This window comes from Uranotaenia lowii, chromosome 2, assembly GCF_029784155.1.
Source record: "Uranotaenia lowii strain MFRU-FL chromosome 2, ASM2978415v1, whole genome shotgun sequence".
In the NCBI taxonomy this organism is placed as follows: Eukaryota; Metazoa; Arthropoda; class Insecta; order Diptera; family Culicidae; genus Uranotaenia; species Uranotaenia lowii.
The window spans coordinates 35,139,958-35,162,730 of record NC_073692.1 but is presented as its reverse complement, the minus strand read 5'-3'; the positions used below and the strand labels follow the sequence as shown (position 1 = coordinate 35,162,730).

Sequence of the window (22,773 nt, the reverse complement as noted above, 5' to 3'; positions counted from 1 at the left end):
GTTGTCGTCGTCGTCATCTCAAAAAGGTCACCCCTCGGAGAAGGTTTTCTGGTTGCTGCCGACTACTAAATATTGACTCCTTGCTGATTGGGTCTTCGTCGATTTGTGAGAAACAAAATGTGCACCCATTTTCGTTCGTCATCATCAACGCAAGCGCAAGTCAAGCGCAAGCCTCCCGCGCGGCCTCGCTCTCATATCGATTCCACCGTGGAATCAATGAGAATGCGAATGAGAATGAGGTGGGTGGGTGTTTGGAAGCGAGCCGAGGGGAAAGGTAATTTATTCGAGACTTAATAAGCTGCGACTAATAATCGATAAAAATCGCCAATCGACAGTTTCCTGTCGCCCGTCCGAGGAGAGGTTGGCCCCAAGAGGGGAGGTGCCAGGCTGAGACGCTATATTTTTTGCGCTGATTGCAAGGAGACCTACATAGCGATAAAGTTGGGTAACTTATCGATTATGCTGATAGGGGTTCCGATTAGCCGCTTGATTTATTAGAAAGATTGTATGTCGCACTCGAGGGAGAAGTTGATTAAATATAAAATTTTAATAAGACCTTTAAAAAGAAACGAAGATTTAAGCATGAAAATATCTCTCACTTAAATGGAAGCATGTCAAGATTCTCGGGGCCGGCCACGTCCTACTCAGCAAAAAAAATGTAATGGTGGACGATGTTATTAACATCTTAACGATTTACGCGAATGCAAACATATCGCTTCAAGTATTCAATTTTTTCCCTATTGGCGTTCAAATTGTATTCATTTCAAAACGAAAGAAACGGATTATGGAGCTGTATTCGATTGACTTGTAAGTACTACCAAAATGTTATGAAAATGTTAGCAAAACCATAGCTTTAAATATAATCTGACTATTTTTCATTTTTGGAAATTCGGGGATTTGCTTTAGCAGTAAAAAAAATAATCCTGTGATTTTCAAACAGATAGATCGAATAGATCGAAAACGACCCAAATCGGGTGAGTGACAAAACATTGTGCCTAAAAATGGAAATGCTAAGCCATGATCGTCAACCCTAATCCACTCCTGAGTGTCAATATGACACTATTGGAAGTTTGGCGGCTTGTTACTTTATTCGACTGCATCCAAATAAAAAAAATCTGCGAGGCCCTCAATGAATTCTTGAAATATTGAATTTTGCATAATCACATTTTTTATGGACGCACCCTGAAAGCCCAGAAAAAAAAACTCCGTAATCAGATCTTGAGTGTCACTTTGACACCCCTCGCTTAAAACCGCTATATCTCTCTTGATTCCCAACCGTTTGGAAACCGAAAATGGATCCTTTCCCCTACTAACAAAACCCTTTCTTTGGACATTTAAATGAAAATGATTCGCAGACGTAAAGACGGTATCTATAGTTAGTGCTATTGACTTACCTTTGCTTCTGAGTTTTTAAAAACTAATCTTTGGAATACAAAGGGACAAAATGTTGTTAATTGATCCTATGAAGTATCCAATCAACAATCCCTCTTTCATTCCTCATTGACTACTAGGACGTGGCTGGCACCGTTGATGATCTTTTTCAAAGGGAGAGCATGAGTTTTGTGCATTGTGAATGAACTATTGGTCCCGGGCACCATTCTTTTGGCCCTTGCAAGCTGATGGCTTCGATCAATCACTTAGTAGCAACCATTGGCTAGGTCGAACTTGTTCTGCTAAGCCACGCCAGCGATCATGAAATTTGAAGTACGTAAGTTGAGAAAAAAGTCTTATCAAATATGTTATCTAAAGTTTTAAAGTTATGATCATATCTAAGCATTGCAAGTTCAATGGTTTAAGGTGGATACGAGTAGTCAACTGGGCTTGTGATATAGCTCAGTTGGCAAGTCTGTTGTCTCCTGAGCCGATGTCTGCGAGTTCGAGCCCAAGAGTAAATATCGAACACAGTTGTACCGGATAAGTTTTTCAATATCGATCCGCCAACTGTAACGTTGATAAAGTCGCAAATGCCATATAGATGGTAAAACGACTATAATCGAAACAAAAAAAAAAAAAAAAAAGGTAGTCAACTAAGCTAAGCTCTTGCCGATGTTCTGGTAAGAACAATTGAACTGTTTGGCGGCATCCCGTTGGCTCAGTTGTTGAAGGCACGATAAAGAGAACGAAGTCCTTTTGCGTTCTTAATTTTCACTGGATTGCCACTCAGAGTCTTCATTCGTTCGTGAACTGATATTCGTGGTAAAAATTGCAAAGTTATGCAAGAAATAAAATTAGATAAGATAAGATGAGATAGTCGGCCAAGTTAGGACTTCACAATATGCGTGAGCTAAAAAATAGTTTATCATAAAAAATCATCATAAACACAATTATCTAAGAAATAGTCTCATTGCGATTGGTTTGTTGTCTAAAATCGATTTTAAAAATATTCAGATTTAAGTGTTTTTTACTGTTTTTTATTACTCACGTGTAATCCTTCCTCTCGATACGTCGGTGCTACACTCGGATTTTATCGAGAATTAGTGTAACGTGCGTGCAAACAACTAAAATCGCGTCGAATCTACGGGTTTTTGAAAGTTTAGTTTCTGCATTTGTTTGTTTACAAAACCACTCCTACTCGATTTTTCCGGATCGAAGCAACATCTGGTTGCAAAAAAGAAAAGCTTTGGCCAAATTTTCAACCAAGAATATCGTGTTGCAAAACTGTCGGGGGCAATGGATAAAATCTGCTCGACTTGTGACGAAGCGATTAACGGTATTGAGCAAATAGTTTGCAGAGGAGTTTGCGGCAAGCTTTTCCATTTCGGGTGTACGGGCATTTCGAAAAGTTTGGCACGACAAATAGATACATTTTCTAAGAATGTCTTCTGGTTTTGTAATGATTGTGCCGAATTATTTTCTAACCATAGTTTTCGTGCGATGGCCGTGAACAATCCACCTGAAACTAATGCCCTGGCGCAGCTTACGAACGTCATTTCTGAAATGCGTTCAGGCATACAACGGCTCGCTCCAAAACCCATTCGTACTCCCGTATGGAACAAGTCGACACCCACGTCAGAACTAAGGCGCCCACTCAAGCGGACTCGAATTCCTGATGCCGCTTCAGCTGAACCATGTCAACTTGGATCTAAACAAGCATCAGGAGATATTGTATCTATTCCACTATGCGATGATGAAAATCAGAAGCTTTTCTGGATCTACTTGTCGCGTATTAAACCCGATGTGAATGAAGACGCAGTTAGGGCTATGGTCCAAGCTAACCTCGGCGTGGAAGACATATAGGTAACAAAACTAGTTCCTAGAGGCAGTGATATAAGCTCGTTTCGGTTTATTTCATTCAAAGTCGGCGTTTCTCCTGACTTGAAACGGAAAGCACTGGCTCCTGAATCGTGGCCCAAAGGATTATTCTTCCGAGAGTTCATGAATTACAGCTCCAGACAATTTCGTGGGCCTCAATAGGGGTCACTATTTTCAATCATCTATTGCCAACCCTGCTGTTAACGAAATCACGGACTATGAATCTATTTTGCTGCATTCTTATTGGATTACGGGACGCACCACTCATGCCAATTCGGAAGCTCTCTTCTCTGGCCACCAACGATCGACTGTTCCTGCACCAAGTCGTCCCGTTTTTCGGTCAGGTGGTCCAGGTGGAGGCTTCCAATTGCCATGTCAAGGCAAGTACTTGTCTCATTCGAGCAATTCTCCTAGTCATACATCCGTGCTTTCCAGCTCCGCATTGTGTACCCGTCCAAACGACAGAGCTTGGTGTTACTACCAAAACGTCCGTGGTCTTCGCACTAAAATAGAGGAGTTTTATTTGCAAACTATTGATTGTACCTATGATGTCATAATTTTAACTGAGACGTGCCTGACTGACTCATTTAGTTCATCCCAATTGTTTGGCGACGAGTATACAGTCTTTGGTTGCGATCGCAGTCCACGAAATAGCAGCAAAAAATCCTTCGGTGGAGTTTTGATTGCCGTAAAGCATGGTCATGTAAGCAATTTTGTCACAACGGAACATGGAAACGACTTAGAACAAGTTTGTGTTGCTGCCAATATCAACGGAAAAAGATTGCTGTTATGTGCCGTATATATTCCACCCGATAAAAGCAGTTGTGTCCACTTTCTAGAGTCCCATGTGGCGACTATACGTGAACTGTGCAACCGAGCTTCTCCTGGCGTGTCTGTATTAGTTTGTGGCGATTATAATCAACCTCGATTGATATGGGAGGTCAATGATGAAGGCGCTGAACTGTTAACTGTGAATCCTCTTAGTGCTGCTGCCGCCACCTTGGTTGATGGAATGAATTCGCTGGGTTTGATTCAGTTCAATGCAATCAAGAATCACCTTGGACGGACGCTGGATCTGGTCTTCGGCCCTAGTGAGGATGAAATTAAAATTAGCACTGCTCCCGATGTTTTGGTACCTGTAGATACGCACCACCCTCCCATCGTCTTCGATTTACCTGTTAGTTTGCTGGTCACAGAGGGCTCATCAAACCTTGATAGTAACAGCATATCGTTGAACTTCCGGAAGACTAATTTTATGCTGCTTTCACAACATTTGAATGGAATTGACTGGGACGCAATTTTTGACAATTCATCTATTGATCTGATGACAGTTTCGTTTTGTAATGTGATTTGTCAGTGGTTGAATTCGTTTGTTCCCAAATTCAAACCACCTGTTTCACCCGCTTGGAGCACACCTACCTTGCGACAACTTCGCCGTGAAAGGAATGCCTGCTTACGAAAACTCCAAAAAAATCGAACTGAACACCAGCAAGCACGGTTTAGAACAGCAAGCACTGCCTACAGAAGACTCAATGCCTTAAGGCTGCCACACAATACCGCGTCGGACGTCGCGTCGAGTCAGCTGTCAACGCCGTCGTTGAGTACTAAAACGCTCTCCACAATTTTCGCACCACAATACAGCGTCTACTGACAGGGCTGACAGAGAAATTTTGAGGCAAATCTCGGCATACTCCAACACAAAATGTTTCATTGAATTTATTTTTATTTTTGAAAAACGGGAACATAAAAATCAAGCTCATATTTATAATTAATCCTTTATTGTTTCATCATTATGTCAATTGTATTTGAATGTTAAAAAAAATGTCAATGACGTTATTCAACAAATTTGTATAATCGAGAAGACAAAATGACAATGATATGATTTTCGAATCCATTTGTGTCAAACATTGACGAAAAACATTAAAAAGGAATAGTCCAAACCTTTTTGACGCGCTAACATTTTGAATTCTTTCAAAACCAAAACGTCGACGCTGGAGAACGCTGCCGTTTAGAACAAGTTTAGCGTTTTAGTACAATGACTTCACTGACGCGACGCACCATTGTGGTGACTCAAACGGAAAATGGCATCCCCAAAATCAACTGTCAACGCGACGCGACGACGGACGCGGTATTGTGCGGCCGCCTTTACTCTACAAGAGCTATGTTTTGCGTTTACAATCTGGTTTACGCAGAAATCCCCGAAGTTTTTGGTCTTTCGTTAACTCCAAACGAAAATTTAGCTCCCTGCCGTCTTCAGTGTATTATAATGAAAGTGTTGCAAATACCCCAGATATGTGTTGCAATTTGTTTGCAGAACATTTTCGATCGATCTTTGTGGACACAATTTCATCTGAAAGCGAGTGCAACGAAGCAACACTTCACGTTCCGGTTGATGTGATTGACTTTAACACGTTTACAGTACATCGAGAAGCTATCGAATCTGCGGCAAGGAAACTAAAAACGTCGTTTTCTCCTGGGCCCGATGGAATTCCTTCTGTTGTTTACTGTCGTTGCATTGAAGCTTTGTCATTGCCCTTAGCTCGAATATTCAATCAGTCGTTTCAGCAACGTAAGTTTCCTGATATATGGAAAAATTCGTTCATGTTTCCGGTCTTTAAGAATGGCGAACGTCGTAACGTGAAACAATATCGTGGCATTACCAGTTTGTCAGCAGGATCAAAATTATTTGAAATTATTGTAAGTGATGCCTTTTTACGCGCCTCATCGCAGTATATAGCCATTGAACAGCACGGGTTCATGCCAGGCAGATCAGTTTCTTCGAATCTTTTGGAATACACATCTTTTTGTTTGAATCAATTGGAAAAGAAAAAACAAGTTGACGCGGTATACACCGACATCAAAGCTGCATTCGACACAATTGATCATGGAATTCTACTAGCTAAGCTGGCTAAGCTTGGAATCCATAACAACATGATTGTTTGGCTGAATTCATTTCTTACTGCGGCGACGCATAAGAATAAAGCTTGGCAATAGCATATCTTTTCCCTTTACGAATCAATCTGGCGTTCCTCAAGGAAGTAACTTGGGACCACTATTGTTTGCGCTGTTCTTTAATGATCTTATTCTCAGCTTAGACGACGGAACCAAAATTGGATACGCTGATGATTTAAAAATATTTGTTCCCGTTGAAACCACTGCTGATTGCGTTCACCTTCAAGTGCTGTTGCATCGTTTCGGAGATTGGTGTAAACTAAACAAACTGTCCGTTAGTGTCTCGAAATGCACTGTCATAACATTCCATCGAGGTAAAACGCCACTTCTTTATGATTATAACATCGGCAACCAGATTTTGAACCGGGTTTCAGAGGTAAGTGACCTTGGAGTTATACTTGATTCGCAACTCACGTTCAACAGTCAACGCTCTTCAGTCATCAACAAAGCTAATCGTCAACTCGGATTCATCACCAAAGTGGCACGTCAGATCCTCTATGCTTGAAGTCTCTGTACTGTGCCCTCGTCAGGTCAGTGATTGAACATGCTTCTATTGTCTGGGCTCCTTACCAGTTAAGTTGGATTCTGCGAATAGAGCGTGTTCAGAAACGGTTTATCAGATTCGCCTTGAGACACCTGCCCTGGCGCCATCCCGAAGATCTTCCTGCTTATCCAGACCGATGTCAGCTCTTGGGTCTTAATACTCTTGGATGCCGCCGAAAGACTCAACAGGCCGCATACATCGCCAAAATAATGAATGGAGAAGTGCAATCGCCTAAGCTGCAAAGCTTGATAAACTTCAGTGCCCCATCGAGGAATCTACGATCTAATTCGTTACTCGCAAGTCAAATTCACCGAACTTCATACGGCTTCAACGAGCCACTAAGTGCAATGATGCGTTTGTTCCGGGATACTGAACATCTATACCAGTTTGGAGAGCCTACTAGTCGTTTTGTTCGTCGTATACGCCAATCCAGGTTTTTTAAATCAGTTTGACTTTGTTTTTAAAATTCATTTAGACTTTAATGTTCGATGAATTAATAATAATAATAATAATAATAATAATAATAAAAATAATAATAATAATAATAATAATAATAATAATAATAATAATAATAATAATAATAATAATAATAATAATAATAATAATAATAATAATAATAATAATAATAATAATAATAATAATAATAATAATAATAATAATAATAATAATAATAATAATAATAATAATAATAATAATAATAATAATAATAATAATAATAATAATAATAATAATAATAATAATAATAATAATAATAATAATAATAATAATAATAATAATAATAATAATAATAATAATAATAATAATAATAATAATAATAATAATAATAATAATAATAATAATAATAATAATAATAATAATAATAATAATAATAATAATAATAATAATAATAATAATAATAATAATAATAATAATAATAATAATAATAATAATAATAATAATAATAATAATAATAATAATAATAATAATAATAATAATAATAATAATAATAATAATAATAATAATAATAATAATAATAATAATAATAATAATAATAATAATAATAATAATAATAATAATAATAATAATAATAATAATAATAATAATAATAATAATAATAATAATAATAATAATAATAATAATAATAATAATAATAATAATAATAATAATAATAATAATAATAATAATAATAATAATAATAATAATAATAATAATAATAATAATAATAATAATAATAATAATAATAATAATAATAATAATAATAATAATAATAATAATAATAATAATAATAATAATAATAATAATAATAATAATAATAATAATAATAATAATAATAATAATAATAATAATAATAATAATAATAATAATAATAATAATAATAATAATAATAATAATAATAATAATAATAATAATAATAATAATAATAATAATAATAATAATAATAATAATAATAATAATAATAATAATAATAATAATAATAATAATAATAATAATAATAATAATAATAATAATAATAATAATAATAATAATAATAATAATAATAATAATAATAATAATAATAATAATAATAATAATAATAATAATAATAATAATAATAATAATAATAATAATAATAATAATAATAATAATAATAATAATAATAATAATAATAATAATAATAATAATAATAATAATAATAATAATAATAATAATAATAATAATAATAATAATAATAATAATAATAATAATAATAATAATAATAATAATAATAATAATAATAATAATAATAATAATAATAATAATAATAATAATAATAATAATAATAATTAGTATTAATTTTCTCTGATTTGTGAATTGTTGGGCAAAAAATCATAGGTAAAATTAGTCACAAACCCCCTGCTTATGTGCAGCATATAGCTTTTAACTTCAGCTTTCTTGGAAACTATGAAAATTTTTTTTAGCATTCCTTAGCTGATCTACAGTCTTTTTCCCGAAGCATGTTTTTCGGATTTTTTTTTCTTATAGGGGAAAACTGTACAAGACGCACCAGCGGGGTAAGATGGCTCATGCCATTATTTCTCAAATATATCTACACCAACCAACGGCTTCGAATGATGTTTTTCTTAATTTTTATTGTTACAAACAAGCTTTTTCATCATTCAATACATGAAAAGTTCACAAAAATTACTTTAGTTCTTAGAAACAGAAGAATTAATGGAATCAGCGTGAAACTTGTTATTTTTCATAAGTAACATAGAAGGTTTTATGGTAAACCAGCCCGCGCAATCTGATGAAACTACAGCTTATCGTTTATTCACTCATGTGCACTTTCGGAAGACTATGAAATTTTTGTTGTTAACTTCCTCCCCATTTTATCCAAAATCAATCATATAAAAATTGGGACAGAATGCCCACAGGACCACGTGTTTTACGCTCAAATTTTAAATGCTGTTAACTTTTGAGAAAACCCGAATATCAAAACAAAATGCCATTCCTTTTATTTTCTGATTCCCAAATTACGATTACAATGCAAAATTATAACAAATTTCGTCCTTGTTCGAGTTAAAACGGTGCACCAATATTCGGTTCGAAAAAATTATCGGCCGCCATGTTTGCCGCGATATCACTATATCAGTCAACAAAAATTGAAATTCGTTGCCTACTTGAAGGCGTTTTATATATAAAGGATATTAAAAAGTGTATATTGAAAAGCGAAATTTTCGATAAGTTTACTGCCGTTCTAAGCAAAAATGTCCCATATGACTTTTGGGTCATTTTTACTTTTTTGCTGTAAACGGTCTCTTCAAGTGTTAACTTTAAAATAAAAACACAAACAAGTATACTTTGTTCTGAACTTATACGAAATTATCATCAAGGTGGTTGTCTCTATGTTGATAGTTCTACGCAAGAATGTCACACTAGAGAAAGTTCTATGAAAAATGCATTTTATATCAAAAAATTGTCTTAAGATGAGTTCAAACTATTGAATTTAATGTTATTCACTGAAAAGAACACTAAAATAGAGGGCAGAGGAGAAGCGAGAAGCCTTGAGTGTTTTATTTAGAGAAATTTTCACTAAACACTCTTCGGTAGGCACTACTTACAGGATCCATACTCAACTATACATTTTTATAAACAAAGAGGAACGTATTTCTAAAATTACGGTTTAGCATGAGTTTTTGGGAAAAAAAATAAACTACGCAAGCTTTTAAAATGATAGAAAAATTGTAGCCGTGTCACAGTTTTTCGTACAACTAGTATCGGCATGCGTTCTGATTCTACGCACAAGTGTCACACGGAGCATTTTTGGCTCTAATTTGCTGTTTTTTTTTGTAGGAAATGTAATTCTTTTGGCAGAAAACATTGTTAAATGATTAACTTGAACTGTTCACTACGAAAAAACTGTCGGTGTATTTTTACTTTGAGAGAAAAATTGGAAATATAGCTGATATTTCAATCGCGTTTTTCTCGTTTGCACGATTTTCCACATGGGACAATCTTGCTTAGAACGGCAGTTTAGCAATACAAAATTATTTTTAGCCAAAGAATGGTTAGTTTACAAAAATACGATGACATGTAATCAAACATTAGATGTTTCAATAATTACATTCCGTATAATCGTTGTTCCATTTCTTACCACCCTTCATGTTTGGTGCGTTCTGTCCACTAGCTTTGGCGTTCTACAGTAAAATCGTTTTATTGTTGATGTTGTTGTTTAAACCTTGCTAGCCCAAAATAAACAACTTATATGATTCTTCAACACCCTGAAAATGTTTCATTTATTCGTTAAAGCCGGGATCATGACGCGTTATGCCACAACAGTTTCGAAAAAACATCATCCACACTTGCGAAAAGTGCGGATCAACGTCGTCAGCCGTCGGTGTCTCTCCATCTTCGCTCACGTTTGGGTGTCAGACTCGGATGATGAAGTTGTGACAATTCATAAAAGGTTCATACCTAGAGCTAAAGGTACGTAGTATGTATAGTTGAATGCATCTTGTATCGCCCCGTTGTGTCCGCAAATGGTGAAGATGCACTTTTGGATGCATCGTTGGCTGAAGTCAACAGTGTCAATTCGCGCAGGAAGGTGGAAAAACTGGTTCCCCATCCGAAGTTGTCGACTTTTGAACTTGCAGCGGGACATCGTCGTCGGTCGTCATAATTTAGCGGTATTTCCATCTCGTAACTCCATTCTCGGTGCTATTTTGTTTTTTTTTTGCTTCGTATGGTAGATGGATGAGCATATGTTAACGGAATGCTTTTGTGGTTCCATTCTCCGGTAAGGGGGACGTGACGTTCGTAATCTGTTATAATAATTGAGTGGTGTTATCAGATGCGGCACTGGCAAATTTGGTCATTGCGGCAGTGATCTCGAGCTGCAGATAGTTGGTTTTTCGTTCAATGTTGACATCGAATTGATCGAAGCTTTCAAAATAATTAAAATAAACAAGCTTTTAAGCAAGTGCCTGATGTTATTTTGATAACAGTTTGTCATGTTGTGAACTTAACCCGTTTGATAAAACCAAGTGTAGTGTATATATAGTACCTTCAGTACATTTAATGTATTGAAAATCATAAATAAGGTTATTAATGTGTGTAATAATTTGAATACTTTCTATGATTAGAAGCATCGACGATTACGGTTTTTAGTCGGTACGCCCTAACGGGTTGTGGGAATCTGATCCATTTTTTTCAATTTGTCGTGTCAATTTTTGGAAATTGATTTATTTGATTCGTGAATTCCCGGATATTTTCAAACGTTTTTTTTTTTAATTTGGGTATTCCCGGAATGTAAATTTATTGATAATTGTCAGTTTTGGTTTCTGGTTTTCTTCGTTAACTCTAATAAAACTCAAAGATACCAGAGAGATACCAGAATGATGAGACCTGGTATAAAAGCATATGGAATGATTTGAACTAAAATCACAGATCAAGTACCGTAAATGGCTCCGCATCTAAGATCCTGCTTCCAAAGATCACACTGAACAAAAATAAGCTCAGTTGGCCCAAGACACCCCAAAAAATGTGGCCCACGATTCCCCACAAACAACGATTTTCAAATTGATTGCATTTGTGTGAGTTATCGATGTTTCATCGAAAATTCCTTTTCCACGTGAAATGACATGACGAAACTAAGATTATAAGCGTATGAGTAAATTTATGTTATGTACTTTAGGTCTCCCATGGATGCAATTTTTCGGATGTTTGTTTAATTATGTACATTTTTCTAGGCTAGTTAAATAAACGAAGCATATGAGGAATACAAAAGTCAACAACATATAGTAAAACATGCTTACGCAAAGCGACGACGATGACGGTTGGATTGGGATTTTTATCTCAACACACAGCTGAGATATTTAGAGTGGCCCACGTTTTCCCATGGCCCACGTTACCCCACTCTCCCTTACTTGTTTAGCCCGGTTGTATCGTCGAAATTGCCATTTTTTTCCTTAAAATTTGAGTGGCACTTTCTAATTGAGATAGCAATTCATCAAAAAGATCGATGCGCACTCCGCAATCGATATTACATACTACTGGAAAAAAAAATCCAACAAACAAGTGTCCAGTCAGTATGGTCAGTGCTATTTCTGTGCAATTTGAAAGAACAAAAAAAATAGAACCAATTTTGAAATCTCTTAAAACATGGCTCAAATGTAGTTTAAACAATCTGTTTGTTCGATTGAAGCCTTTTTTATCTCATCAAATTAAGAAATATGTTCTGTCAAAAATGTTTTTATAGGAAGAGCAAAAAGGTGCAGCACACATTTAGAGTTAAATTTCAAAAAATAATTCTATTAGCTGAATTCATTAAAATCATTGTTTGGATGGATGAAATTTTGACATCAACAAACGCGTGATGCATAACAATAATATTCCAGCAGATGGACATGAGATTTAATGCTTATGCTTATGCTTATGATACGTACACAGCCAGATCTTGTCAGCATCCCGGTGAATAGTAAAAATACATGTACTAATTATCTTATCTAGGCCGGGCCCACTGTGCAGCATTGGGCGCAGAGACAACTGGATCACAGGTAGGAAGAAACTAGGACAACAGTACCATACGTTTCCGTGATGTAAAATGTACAATGAATTTGTTTGCGTTGGGAGCACATATGCTAGAATTGAATGTGCTCCTTGGCGATGGACACCGGGATTCTTTTCTTAGGTGGCTGGAAATGAGGTTTTTTTGCACAGAAAATCAAAACTCTGCAGTATTCGTTCATTCAAGTTCTACTCAAGTAGCATTGTTGATTAATTTTGAAAATTTTAAAATTCATTGATTGCATCTTGTAAATTTAACTGTGAGGTTTGAATTTCTATGCACCATCATCTCTGGTCTACGACTCGCTCTTGGAAAGAAAGTTGAAAGAAAAGAAAAAAAATTTAACTGCAGTCACAAAACGTTTGTTGTTGTAAACTTTCCATCCATTTTGTGGGTGAAACGAAACGTTATGCCTACCTTTCAGAAGTCTGTCAGGACAATTATTTATCATATAGTATTGGGCTAAAACAAACAAAAATTATCTCATAAACAATTCTAAAAATGTCATTAAATTTACCGAAATTCATCTTGAATTTTTAAACAATTAATCAATTAATTAATTGAAAAAATAATTAAGATAAAAAAAAGTGTATGAAACAATTGTTTACAAACTTTGGAAACAAAAGATACCAAAATATCATAATAAGATCGAATACTTATCTGAATGATTTCCTTGGCTTAAAAACATCACAGTTTTTCTCTTTTGAAAAATTGTTTGCAATCGCAGCAATCGCTCCATTCCAACAACAATTTCATTGAATCCTTTGTCACGCAACTCAGAGAACGAAAATTTTAATTCCATTTCAATGTAGAATGTCACTTTTAACCTTATTTTTACCCCCACCTCTCCTCCCATCACAGACCCTAACCGGTAATTAGCTTTCATCTTTCACTCTTCATACTTTACGGACATACATATTTCTCCAGAAAATAACTTAAACGCGACACAGTTTGTCACCGAATAACTTCTCCGACCAAAAACACCTACTTTTAATCGTAACCCTAAACACATTCTTGTTTTCCAATAATGAAACTAGACACAAAAAGTTCTGCAAATTTTCAAACCTTTTTTTCAAGACCTCGAAACACAAATTATCAACAGAAATTTCTTCCTAATCAATGGGCCAGTCTGTGGATGGAACCCCTCTGTTTAGCACCAGTAACAAAACGCCGTACAAACAAACACCAAAACTACAATTCAAAAACCATTCTTTTGCTTCTATAAAAAAACACGTGCTGTTCGTTCCACCGACGCACCATGGGGTTTGAGGCGGCAAAAAGTCAAAAACTGAACTTGATCGGATCGTTTTTTTTATTTTTACTGGTTGATAACTTAATATTTAACTAAGATATTCCCAGTTTTTCAACTCATTATCTTGGATACTGAACGGATCTAAGTAAGCATCGTTTGCTTGAAGACGTGTTTGACGTCCGCTCCCGATTTTTTTGTTCAAACTTCATGAAATTTGGAAAAGTTATCGAAATAAAGGTTTGAAGAAATGAAAGGAACACGGGATCGACTGGCAACCAGAGAGGCAGCACACGCGTTTTGACGAGGGAAGTGAGATTGAGTGTTGGAATTGCGGAAATTGAAATAGGCTTCAAGTGACTGATTCAAAAGGGAAAGCACTTGGCCTTACAGACAGACCCGGAGCTATCAACACAGAAGAGGAGCACTAAAAGGATCATCAGGATAAGTAAACTGTTTCTTTGTATATTGTTTAAATTTTCAATGATTTGAGAATATTTCCATAAAGGTATATCATGTGGGATGCTTTTACGTATGTTCATATTTTTCATATCTTCCCTATTTAACGACATTCTGGGAATTTAAATAAACAAGGCGAAGATATTCAGTGATATCTTAATTCCATAAAAATAAATGCAAGTTTATGCAAGTGCGAAAAGATATAAGTTTCATCATAACTTCAACAACTTGAAAACTGGAAAGCGGCTAATTTCTGAAACAGCTATTCAATTTGTTCATGCTAGAATTCTCTAGTGTGCAATCTAAATTTGTTTCTTTTTCTGCTTTTAATATCATATTCCATCAGTTTTTTTTTAGTATTTTGAAGCATCATTTGTATTATACAGTTTGAAACGGATAATAATATTTTTGAAAACTTATATCACTGAACTTTTAATCATGTTACAGCTAATAAATAAGTTTAGGAAAATTTTTCATCATTTATTTTCAATTTTATTGAGATTTTTTTTAATTGAGAATTTATTACTGATTCCGGAGTTTGACTTATATACCTAATCAGTTTTTAAAAGGAATGTTAATTTATATTAAATTGTAGGTATTTTGTTATTTATTTATTGAGAATGAAGCTTCAAATAGAAAAGCTTATTTTTTCTACAAAATTGAAATCCACGCGATAGTCATTACAAAACAGTTCTAGATGATAATCTATATAGTTTTTCTTCAATATACTATTCCCAGCGAACCAAGACGGCCAAATAGAAGCGTGTGATTTTTCTGTCGCGTTTTCGTTAGAAAAATCGTTTTTTTGCATCGCCTTCGTGGAAATTGCTTGTTTTTTTTTTCATTTTGTGGTGCAATGTGATGGATATCGGCTAGAAGATGGATTAAATCGCGTGTGTTGGAGGTATTTTTTATCACATTTTAATTTCAATATCTGTGGTGGGAATTTCGCCGAAATGGTTTTCCTTGAATTATTGGATAAGTTAGCGGGAACATAATGTATCCAAACTATTATTGATCACTGTATCTAGACTGGAATTTAATGAAGACTTTTTGCATAGGGAACCTGTAATGTTACTTAGAAGTTTGAAAACTATAGGAACAGTCAAATTCATGCACTTGTCAAAGGTGTTTCCAGATCATATCCCTGATCCCACATCCCAATTATTTTTTTTTTTTTTTTTGCTAGGATGCAGAGGTAACCTCGGTCCTAAGGCACAAATTTATTTCTTTCATCCTTTTCTCTATTTTTCCTAACTATCCATTGACTACTAGGACGTGGCCGGCGCCGTTATTGATGTTCAAAGAGAGAGCATCAGTTTTGTTCATTGAGAATGTTGCTAATCCCAAGAATCATTCTTTTGACCTCTGAACAAAATTGATGGCCTCGGTCAATCACGGAGTAGCAACCATTGGCGATGTGGAACTCGTTCTACTGAGCCACGCCAGCGATCGTGGAATTCGAAATGTTTCAACAAGATGAAACTCTCAAAGAATATATTTTATATTAAAACCTAAATGAGTAAATTTTCTTCAGTTGTACAGTTTAAATTATTAACATTTCTAGTTCCATGATTTAAGGTGGATGTGAGTAGTCAATCAAGCTAAGCTATTATCTTGGATACTGAACGCACCACAGACATCAGACTTTGAAAAATTGAAAAATTTATATGATGAAGAAAAAAATTTACATCACATATATTTTTATGGAAAACATTTTTTTCTTAAATTTAAAGTACACCATATGAGAGCTTATATTTAAAGCTATCATTTGATCCATTCAAAATTTTTACACACTAAATTGATCTATGATAAAAATGAGAATAAAGTTATTTTTTTTAAGTCAAAAACTTTAAAGCCTTGCCAACAAAAAACCCCGCATTTCCCCATACTCTTTTCACTATCAAGATCTAGTTTTAGGTCCTTAAAATACAATAAAAGAGATTCCAGGCACCTTAAAGCACCGTTTTTTGAGTTATAGTCAAATAAAGATGAAATTATCATGCAAATGGGTAATTTTTACCCATTAATGAGTATAAATTCAAAAAAGTTGATGTTGGTTTGTCTAAAAAAATGTTTCTAATGATTGGTCAATCATTTCACACATTTTTCTCTTGATTTTCATGAAATGTCTTGATGATATTTATCATTTAATGATCAATAAAACCAAACCCCGATTTTCAAAAGAAATAAAAAGTAGGATCAAAAATAACATCAAGCATCCTACTTTTAAAGTTGTTTTCAAAAATTTTTATATGAATTTATTTTAAGTTAGTTAAAATAGTAATTTTTATACAAAATTTTCAAAAATTACAAAATATTCCAAAACACCTAATCATACTTTTTGCCGCCTCGCTGTATGGAACTGCCCCATAGTGCGACGCCTACTTCTCCTCCAACACATGGACATGATATTTAAAACGTGAAACTGGGAGCTGGTAACTGAATTACAAAAATATTTATTTAAAAAAAAAATTCACACCAACAGTGTTGGTATAGGATAATTGAAACAATATAAAGTTTGTAGGTGATATCATTAAGCCAATCCGTCTTACTGGGTAAAGTTTTTCACGACATTTAAAAATGTTGAAATTTGTAGATTTATTGCTTGATTTTTTACATTTTCTATGAGAATTTAAAACTTTAGAAAGTTATCTCACTATGTGAAAAACTGTGTCATTATGAGTATGTTATCATTGAATGACAACTTTAGTAAAATAAAAATTCAAGTGCTGTGGTATACAAATGTTGCATCTAACCCCGATAATCAGGGTGGCCACAGCTTATTCATTTTGAAATTCCCAGATTTTTCCCGTTTTTTCCGGTCTCAAATTCATGGGGGTTTCAAGGCTTTGATTGTCTTATTTCGTCAAAATTTATCAAAAAACTAATTTTTATAAAATATCCACAAAACAGTTTTGCTCAAAACATCTGGGGTTAACGACACTATAATGAATGAACAACATGTTTTTTAAGGATGTTTTCAAATCATGCTAACAAATATGAAAAAAAGATAATAAAATAGGACTTAACAACCAATTAGTCGTCATTATGGCCGTGTAGGAAAGTTTTCAAATGTTTCATTTTTGAATATTTTACCTGTAACTGTTGTTTACCAAAACCAATATATTTAAAAAATCTATTTTTTTTAATATGTTGTTTAAGGAGTATTTTTTTAAAAACGTTAATCAAACACTGCTTTGCATCATTTGAAGTTTTTAGTTGCAGTTGCAGAATATGAAAAACACGATCTCAATTTTTAATGGAAGTGAATGAAAGTAAAACAAAATATGGGCAACGAGTACCTAAGTCCGTAGTTTACAGTTCTGTGGATTATTCAACAGCATAAAAAAGTTTCTTATACTTTTATAAATTAAAAACTAAAAAAATGAACATTTGTAGTGCAAAAAAATGATATCAAATCAGTGGAAAAAGATACAGTTTGTTTGATCAAACATAATATTGTATTTCCCTCAACATTTATTTTTAAATGAGGTTTTCAGGAAAACAAATTTTATAGGTTCCTGCAGAATCAAGCAAGACTTAGGTAAAACTAATTTTAAGGATTCATGGAAAACAATTAGTTGAACGGTGGGCAAACAAGGTGAATTTGAATTCAAAGGAAATCAAAAGTTTACATAGAATTTTAAAGCTATGTAAGCTATTTTAGAACCTCCAGTTTTGGGGATACTGTGTTTTGAATTTTTCAAAATAACAAAGTTTTTAGTGAATTCATCATTGATAACTAATGAACTGACACTTCTATGAAAAACAAAACAACAACCCTATGAAAAACTGATTTCGAATCTGTATATTACCCTCCATTTGATAAAAAAATAAGATTTTTCTGAGCTATTCTAGTTCCAGAGAAAAATATGCTCGCAAATAAAATTCCCAAGGTTACGAAAAATCAAAAGAAACAAATTAAATATTACTGGCATCACTCAAGAATATTTATGGGGATTGGTATAGAAGATTATAATTAAATCAACAATTTGTTGAAGAACACTAATCGATTTGAATTATAATTTTAAAATATCAATGATTAAATTTCGATTAAAAATCATTTCTAAATGTCCTGAAAATTCTCAAATTTTACTAGCGTGATGAATGAGCTAAAAGAAAAACATCAGTAGCTTTTGGGGATTTTTTTTTATTATCTGACGGGTTTGCGCCGGAGGTCTTCAGATTTTCCCCAAAATTGAAAATTTGGTTCATTTTTGCGACTTAAAAACACATGTATTTTTTCAGATTTCTAACATTTTTTTTTTTTGAGTTAGCTTCGGTTAGATTTTTTTGTAAATAAAAAATAACCATTTTTCAAAGCTACATAACTCTGTTGTTTCTCAACGGAAATTGTAAAATAGCACATCAAAATGCATTGAAATTTTATCAGCTTTCCAAATAGAATAGTTGAAAAAAATTTAATAATGACCTTCAACATGAAAAGTTGTAATAAACTTTAAATGGCATCTAAAAGTACCGTCTGCACCACCGAATATTTTGCAAAAAATACCATTATATAGCTCGATTTATGATGCAACTTTCATCTGAAGACACCAAAGTGGGCCATTAACACCTTGAAGAGTTATGAAAGAAATAATAACAATAAATCTCTTTTTTTTGCATCGAAAACAAACAATGGTCGAACAACTGCACTCACATATGGAGATAGCAAGCACTTCTAACAACATGGAAACAAAAGAACTTATCAAAGCTGGTAAAAACACTATTTTTTCGTCCTTTTCAGACTGCCCCTACTCGCATAACAGTCCCATATGAATTTTCGTCATTTTAGGTCAACATAACGCTTCAACATAAAAGACTAAAAAAGAGGTTTTGTTCTAGAAATTTCGAAAAAAAAATATCAATTCGTGGCTGTCCTATATGAAATATACCTGAATAACAGTCCCATATGTGAAATACCACGGATTTGGTCACTTTTCAATCTTTCTTTCGGCGAAATAGTCTTTGGTTTATTGCTTTGAATCATTTATACATTTTTTTAACTCACTTGATGTCGAATGATGCACACTAGTTTTCGAAGGCAGGTCTGACTTTCTTAGGAATGACTTCCTGAGCGAAAAACTATCGGATGCAATCAAAAATCGTAAAAAGATTCAACTTACAATGTGGAATTCATGATATTTTTTTTGCAAAAGTATGTTTCTTTTTCTGACAATTGCATCTAGAAGTTCAAAAATGATCAAATTTAAGTCTTAGAAAGTAGCTTGGCGAGAAAAAATATATTTTGTATGGGACTGTTATGCTAGTAGATTCGAAAAAGGTTTCAAATATGGTCGATTAACAGCCCCATAGTGAATAAAAATGGTGCTCTCGACCTTACCAATAACCCAAATTCGAAAATTTCAGGTCTAACGATTTATTATGACAACCTAGAAACGATTTTCGTATATGCTGAAAGTTTAAATTTAAAAATATATTCCTAAACAGAAAAAGCTGATTGTCTCGCTTGCTTATTTTTGTATATGGGACTGTTATGAAAGAAGGGGCGGTAGATTGTTGCAGCTTAACTGACTTCATGTTATATCCAAAAATCTAATAACGTATTCGTTTATACCCAGTTTTGCACCAGGTCACAACAAGTTATGCACATTTTGCTGTCATTTTTAGAAGTTTATGCGCTAAGTTTTGCATCCGTAATTCCCCAGATTTGATTTAAAATGGACGGTGGAACACTGAAGATTCGTATGTGAGCGATCGAGGTAGCAAAACACTGACGACGAATTATGTTCGTTCTAGTATGGTAAACCTCAAAACTGGGCGAATGTAGAAAACGAATACGGTAAAAGTATCATATTTTCATCATTTTACAGTCTGGGCTGGCCATACTGAGCTCTTTGATTATTTCTACAACATTTGTGCCACTTTCTCATACTTTTTTAATCAATGGGAAAGGATTTTGGTGTCCAGTGCTTAGCTCCCGATATAAAAACTATGAAAAGCACGTCTATATTTCATTTTTTTAATCACATTTTTGTGATCCCAAACACAGGGACTGAACCTTCTACTATTGGCATTGATTACGCTTCACAATGACCTTTGATCGAAAAATTAATAAGTTATATAGTATATGACCAGGTTGTAAAAGCAACATTCCCATTATTATTTATATCACATAAACAATACGATACTCAGAATTTTGGTTAAAATTTAAAGTCAGTTTTGCTGCAAACACTCTACAAAGCACGAAAAAGTAGTGTTTTTTACCTGCTTTGGTAAGTTCTTTTGTTTCCATGTTGTTAGAAGTGCGCGCTATCTCCATATGTGAGTGCAGTTGTTCGACCATTGTTTGTTTTCGATGCAAAAAAAGAGAAGTATTGTTATTATTTCTTTCATAACTCTTCAAGGTGTTAATGGCCCACTTTGGTGTCTTCAGATGAAAGTTGCATCATAAATCGAGCTATACAATGGTATTTTTTGCAAAATATTCGGTGGTGCAGACGGTACTTTTAGACGCCATTTAAAGTTTGTTTACAACTTTTCATGTTGAAGGCCATTATTTGATTTTTTTCAACTATTCTATTTGGAAAGCTGATAAAATTTCAATGCATTTTGATGTGCTATTTTATAATTTCCGTTGAGAAACAACAGAGTTATGTAGCTTTGAAAAATGGTTATTTTTTATTTACAAAAAAATCTAACCGAAGCTAACTCAAAAAATAAAAATGTTAGAAATCTGAAAAAATACATGTGTTTTTAAGTCGCAAAAATGAACCAAATTTTCAATTTTGGGGAAAATCTGAAGACCCCCGGCGCAAATTGTCAGATAATTAAAAAAAATCCCCTTTTGTCTCAGAAGTCAAAACTACTTGTGGTATATCAGTGATCTAAAACATTTCAATTGAGTTATGTTGAAAAGTTTTTCCATAAAATTTCAAATAAATTGAAACCTCTTTCCAAAACTAAACCTATGATTATCAAAAACTAAAGACCGTAGAAAACGGTATTATTTTGTTTGGTAACACATTAAAAACGGCTATGAAATCTGTATCTCATTAACGATTGGACCAAATTCTACCAATTTGGGTACTTTGAGTTACTTAAAGTGTTGTGAATATAGATTCATTGTTGGATTTTAAACAATCGGCTTTGAAGTGGAGCACACTCGCGGCAATAAAAAAAAACAAGAATTATTTATTTGATCTGCAATATGTTAATATAACACTGTGGAACATACTCGAGGGCATTCGGTGGATCTCACTATGCGCTAGTTTTGAAGTACACATGAAAACTAATAAACCCTCAAGAGGTTTTTTTTCCAATCTCATCAAAAAGTTATTTTTGGCAACTTTAGAATTTTTACACAAACAAAAACTGAACATTTCTGATATATCGAATAAAAGTTTTTTTTTTGTATGACGCATAAATCGTAAAGCATCCGGAATGTTTCCACAGTTTCTTTAGAAATATGGTCTTCACAAAAATTATTCCATTGTTGTTCTCTAACTTTATCTTAGTCAAAAATGGTATGACCAAATTCACGATATACTTACACTATAAATAATATTTTTTATGAAAATTAATAATTAATAGAAATTTTTACCAAATTTATTCTCATCCGGAGGTTTGTGAGTTTTTTTTATCAATTTAGTCACCAGTTTTTGTTTGTTTATGTTTCTGTTGTTTTATTTATTTTTAAAACTTTTGTAAGCAGGACTTACAAAAGTCCTTTTAAACACAATTCAGCAAGAAAAAGGAAAACAAAAAAAATAGCCAATTTAAAAACTGTTGAACTAACAGAATTACTGTTAACAAATGAATAGTTTTGAGAGTTACTTCATATCACGGTAATTAGATGAGCTAATTTGAATTTAAAAAAAGTGAATTTCGAAAGCCCAGCTTAAAAAATAGTTCCAGACCCTCTGAAGAATCTTTTTCGTAAACAGTTCATTTGATGACAGAAAGTTTCCACAGACGCAGTGCTATACGTGAAGATGAATTTAAGTTTTTTTGTTTAATTGCCCTGTGTTTAGCTCTTGAATCAAACACTATCATTGGAAAATTATAATAGAAGCCTTTTTTACATTTCCAAGTTGGAATTCAAAATTAAACTTCGATTTATTTGTTTTCATATAATTGTAATGGTATGCGGTATATGAACAAATTTTAAGTTTCTATTAATCTCATCCTTAGAGACAGTTTTGAGCTCTAAATTGCAGTACAGATTGTGAATTTTTTCATTTAAGAGGTAATTGAAAAAAAATTACAGTAAATTTGAAATTCAAAACTAAAAATCTTTTTCTAATAACAGATCTGTTGAATCCTTACTCAGAAAATTTAATTTCAATT

The 22,773-nt window shown here is 33.4% G+C and overlaps 1 protein-coding gene across 1 annotated transcript in view; it reads right to left on the bottom strand.

Moving 5' to 3' along the window:
• LOC129746177 (NADPH oxidase 5) overlaps window positions 1-22,773 on the bottom strand; it is a 357,046-nt gene that overhangs the window by 332,183 nt on the left and 2,090 nt on the right. The window lies entirely within an intron of this gene.